The following is a 5,730-nucleotide window of genomic DNA, read 5'->3' on the forward strand; positions in this document are numbered from 1 at the left end:
ACAACATAAATTCCCCTGTACTTCAGCACTTTGTTGTTGTTTCAGAGTGGACAAGAACCTATTCATTAGAAAAACTACTTGTGGATGGAGTAGACTGCTTTACTCCTGGCCTTTCCTTGTATGTAGACAGGTTGACATTTTTATCATACTCCCAAGTTTGAGAGCTTCTTATTTGTTACATCAGTAGGAGTGGATTAACAAACAGGTAAGGTTTGGGGTAAGCATTTGTCATGGCAGTTAAGACACTTCTTGAGATACCTCTACCCCTTGTCATAGTGTCTGGGTTCACATTCCAGCCCTGCTTTCTATTCCAGCTTCCATAAATGTGCACCCTTTGAGGCAGCAGATTATGGTTCAACTAGTTGACTTCCTGCCACTTATGTGGGAAATCTAACTTGAGTTCCTGGCTGCCAGCTACAGTGTTGGGATATTTGGGGGAGTAATTCAGTGGATGGGAGATCTCTCCTTATTCTCTCTCTCTCTCTCTCTCTCTCTCTCTTCCCCTCTCTCTCTCACACTGTGTGTGTGTGTGTGTGAGAGAGAGAGAGAGAGAGAGAGAGCCTTTAAAATACAAATAAAATAAACATTTAAAAAAATAAAATAAAGGGACCATCATTGCTGAGTAACAGGTAAAACTGCCTCCTGTGACACCAGCATCCCATATGGGCACTGGTTTGAGTCCCAGCTGCTCTACTTCCAATCCAGCTCCCTGCTAATTTGCCTAGGAAAGCAGCAGAGGATGGCCCTAGTACTTGGGCCCCTGCACCCACGTGGCAGACCCAGAAGAAGTCCCTGGCTCCTGGTTCCTCGCTTTGGACTGGCCCATCTCTAGCCATTGCAGCCGTTTCAGGAGTGAACCAGCAAATGGAAGATCTCTCTCTCTCTCTCTCTCTCGGTCTCACTCTTGCTCTCTCTCTCTTTCTCTGCAATGCTGTCTTTCAAATAAATAAATAAGTTAATAAATCTTTTAAAATATGAAATAAAGTGACAAGTAAGGTTGGAAGGACTTGGGTGAGTGGAGCCAGAATCTTCTTGCTCTGTTTCTCTTGGGAAACAGCTGCCCACCAGCTCTGTTTCCTTTCTCTAAGACCAGCTTTGCTTGCATAGGTAGAGCTGGCCTGGTCAAGCACACCTGTCACTGGGCAAGCAAAGCTATGGAAACCAGGGGCTCAGTACATAGAAGCCCACGTGTTCCCAGATACTAGACACATTCTCTAATTTCAGTTTTAACTGTAACAGCCATGGTTCTTTTTATTGCTATTCCTCCTAGGTAGAATCATTTACTGTATTTTTGAATTGATAAAGAAGTAGAGTGCATGGATGTGGCATGATCCATTGCCCTTCCCAAATAACCACAAAAAGTAGCTGTCTTGGTCTGTTTTCTGCTGCTCTAATGGAATACCACAGACTGGGTGATTTATAAACAAATTACAAAGTGTATTTGGCTCAAAGTCCTGGAAACGGAGAAGTCGGAGGGCATGGCATTGCCTTCTGGCCAGGATTTTCTTGCTGTGTCATAACAGAGCAGACGGCAACACATGGCAAGAGCACATGTGAAAAACAGTGAGTGAGAGGGGGCACGATGGAACTGAACTTATAATAAGACAATAAACTGAACTTATAATAAAGACAATGTCAAGGTAAATACTCAGGGCCAGTGTTGTGGCCTAGCAAGTAAAGTTGCCCCCTGGTTGGCCAGCATCCCATATGGGTGCCAATTCAAGTCCTGGATGCTCCATTTCTGAGCTAGCCTCCTGCTAACAACGTGGGAAAAGCAGCAGACAATGGTCCAAGTGCTTGGGTCCCTGCACCCATGTGAGAGACCCAGAGGAAGTTCCTGGCTCCTAGCTTCAGGCTGACCCAACACTGGCTGTTGCAGCCATCTGGAGACTGAATAAACAGATGAGAGCTCTTTCTCTTGCTCTTTGTCTCTCCTTTCTCTCTATAACTCCGACTTTCAATAAACAAATAAATCTTAAAAAGAATGATAACTATTCAACTCTCCCAGTAATGGCATAAATCCATTTGTGAGGGCAGAGTTTTCATCACTCAGTAGGCTCTTCTCCTCTCTTATTGTTACAATGGCAACTAAATATCAAATGAGTTTGGGGGAGGGTAGGATTCAAATCATAACACTAATGTGTTCACATTATTTATAATATATGAATATTTTATATTCTTAATCTACATGTGTGGTTTAGTTACTAACACAGACTAAATAAATAAATATTAGCCTTCACATATATTTCCCATTGTCATTTTATATAACTATGAGACACGCAATAGAGTGAATTTGGATTCAGATAAGAGCATCAATTCATTTGAAATTTATGGAACAGCATGACTCCAAAGCAGTCTATAAACATTGATATCTCTGATGATTTTTTCAAAAAAAGAGACCATTATTCTTATAAGGTGAAAGATATCAAATAAGAAATATCAACACAATGCAAACCAGTTCCAAATGCTTTATGTTGGATTGAGAATAGAAGTCATTCTTCAAGACATCTACTGTTCAATATTTGCAAATTGCTAAGCAGACAAGTATTTAAACACAAAAGAAAGCCTTTACAGCTTATCTACCATCTCTCTTTTTTCTCATTAAAATATATTTATTTGAAAGTCACATTGTGACTATCTGTTTTTTAGTGCCACCTTTTGGGTAGTCTTGTTACTACATAACATCAAAGTTGAAAACCTGTGGAAATTCAGTTTGTGTACGTGTTTTGATTGTACTGTAGTTTAAGTTTAGATACTTAGCTTTTCACATTAATCATATAGTTCATTTGAACAGAGACACTATTCACTTATGCTATTCAATAAAATAGGAGTTACAAGCTTTCCTTATTATTAGTTTGTTGAATCATGGGATTCAACCCTTCTCAACCTCCTACATCGTATTCTCATTCCCCAATACAAACCCCATCCATATAAATTTTGAATCTAAATAACATTCACTCCTTCCCTTTTAACTAACTTAAACATCACTGGGCAACTCTGGCTGCCTAGGGAGCAGCATTCCTAATTCCTTAAGGATTTTCAAGAGGTGGAGTTTGAATCAAACTCAGGTCTCCATGCCACCAGTTTGTGCAGGGGTTAAGATACAGGTTGGGATTTCAGCATTTGAAGTTGGAGTGCCTGAGTTCCAATACCAGTTCCACCCCAAGTCCAGCTTCCTGCTACTGCACACCCTGCAAAGTAGTAGATGATAGTTCAAGTGGCTGTGTCCCTATCCCCCATATGGGAGCTCTGAATTGAGTTGCTGGCCCCTAGAAATGATAGGAAAAATTTCAGATGAAAACCACCATTATATTTTATGGATATTGATCCATAACAAACCATACCTAAAATTATAGAAAGGCAATAATAACAAATATCAGAGTAGGCGTAAGCTCTGTGCTGCAGCAATTTGAGCTGCCTCCTGGGAGGTCCACATCCTGTATCAGAGTACCGGTTCAAGTCCCAGTTACTCTGCTTCTGATTCCAGCTCCCTATTGATGTGCCAGAGAAGCAGCAGATGATAGGTCAAGCAGCAGATGCTAGCTCCCACACATGTGGGAGACACGGATGGAGTACCTGACTCCTGACTATGGCCTGGAGCAGCCCTTGTGGTTGCCATCATTCAGGGAGTAGACCCAGGTAAGAAAGATCTCTATCACTGTCTGTCACTCTTCCTTTCAAATAAATAATTTTTAATGGCTGGGAAAAAAAAACCCACTCACCTTGTTAGAAAGCTAGCAGAGTAGAAACAATAAAATTGAGACTAAGAAAAAAATACCAAAGACCAATAAAATAAAAATGTCTGTTTTTGAAATGACAAGCATTTAGCTGAAAAAAAAAACAAGCACAAATATCATTATTTGTACTATTTCCAGAAAATATGTGTCTATGAGTAGAAATTATCTGGTTTAAATAAAAAGACCCTTTTCTTAAATAAAGATGCTACTACAAAATGTTAAGAAAATAGAGAGAGGAGAAGAGGGAAAGAGGAAGATATGGGGAGAGGAAGAAATGTGAAATCATTCAGGGCTTGGGTATCTACATGGAATTATGGAGTAAAGAGCTTTATTAAGGCCTGTTTTTGGAAATTGAATTTGGAACCAATGTGTATGGATTTGCTAACTGATATCATCCAGTGTATAAAGTACAAAGAAATTAGGAAGCCATCAACTCATTGCATACTGGAATATTCAATTCTTCATCATTATAACAAAGGGAAAGAAAAACTTGAAGAAAAAAGCAAATATTGTTATATGATTAGAGAACTTGAACTTGTGGAATTATTTACCCTGGAGATAGAAAACTAAAAGCAATCTTCAGTTTTAAATTTGGCTACTACCCAGGGGATTCAATCACAAGATCTGAACCTCAAACACATGGAAGTAATTGTACCAAAAGAATGATAGATGTGAGATAAAGAAAGGAAAAATCTTCCTGATTGTGGAAGCTATTAAGCTGTTGAAAGTTCAACAGTGTTTTTTTCTTTTTAGAAAATAAGAGAAATAGCATTCTGAATTGTATATCCTTTTCATTAGATTCTCAACTTGTATGGTTGCATAGTAACAACACACCTAGGCATGGAAAGCCAAGACACTGCGGCAAAAAATATTCTACATGAAGGATCTCAGTGAGTGAGATCCCAATGGAAAGAAATGGCCATCAAAGAAGGAGGTACTTTTCTCTAAAGGGAGGAGAGAGTTTCCACTTTGCTTATGGCCCTGTCTAAACACTGACAGAGTTTGTGGATTCAAAAGGCTTCCATAGCCTCAGCAGCTCATGTCAAGAGCCTCAGGTGGTCATTGACATCATACATAAGAGTGTTAATTGTTAAATTAATAACAGGAGTCACACTGTGCACTAACTCCCCATGCAGGATCTCTGTCCTCTGTGAGTTTTATATATGAGAGCTAACAGTGATACTTGTTTTCAAACAATTTGTGTGCATGTGTGTGTGCAAATTGTTGAAATCTTAGTAGAGTTGCTTGTCTGTGTACAAAGTCAATTGAAAATGAATCTTAATGGATAATGGGCCTGGGAAGGGGAACAGGAGGTGGAGAAGGGGTAGGAGTGTGGATGGGAGGGCAGGCATGGTGGGAAGAATAACTACATTCCTGAAGTTGTACATATGAAATTTGTATTCATTAAAAAATATTAATTAATTGATTTAAAAATACACCTACTTCTATCCTGAAGAATACTTCCATACTTCATATAAATAGAATAATATTGCATGTATTCTGTAATATATATTTTATTTTCTCAGAACTTTTCATATAATTACTCCACTTTATAACTGTCTTATTTTCAAGGAAAATAGCTTATATTTTCTGTGGCCAATTAACCACTTCACTAAAGTGTCCCATTTCCTTATATTTATTTATTTAAAAGTATTATTTATTTAAAAATGAAGATCTTGGCTCCAAGTATGCTTATCTATAGTGGGTTTTCTTTGATTTTTGATACTTTTGGCATATAGAAGATTAAGATATGTATATATATATATACATATATATATATATATACTTACCCACACATGTATTCTTATATCTGTGTATTAATGCAGTCATATATACATATATATACATATTTAAATAACTTATACAGATATCTCCATCTCCAACATCACAAAGTTAATTCTAGCCTTCCCCTTTTACTCATTTGCAATTTTCATTCTCATGAGAAAACTCTGGCTCTCATTTACTACAATCTATTTACTTCTTTTTTTCAACC

The sequence above is a fragment of the Lepus europaeus genome, chromosome 2 (assembly GCF_033115175.1).
Source record: "Lepus europaeus isolate LE1 chromosome 2, mLepTim1.pri, whole genome shotgun sequence".
NCBI classification, from domain to species: domain Eukaryota; kingdom Metazoa; phylum Chordata; class Mammalia; order Lagomorpha; family Leporidae; genus Lepus; species Lepus europaeus.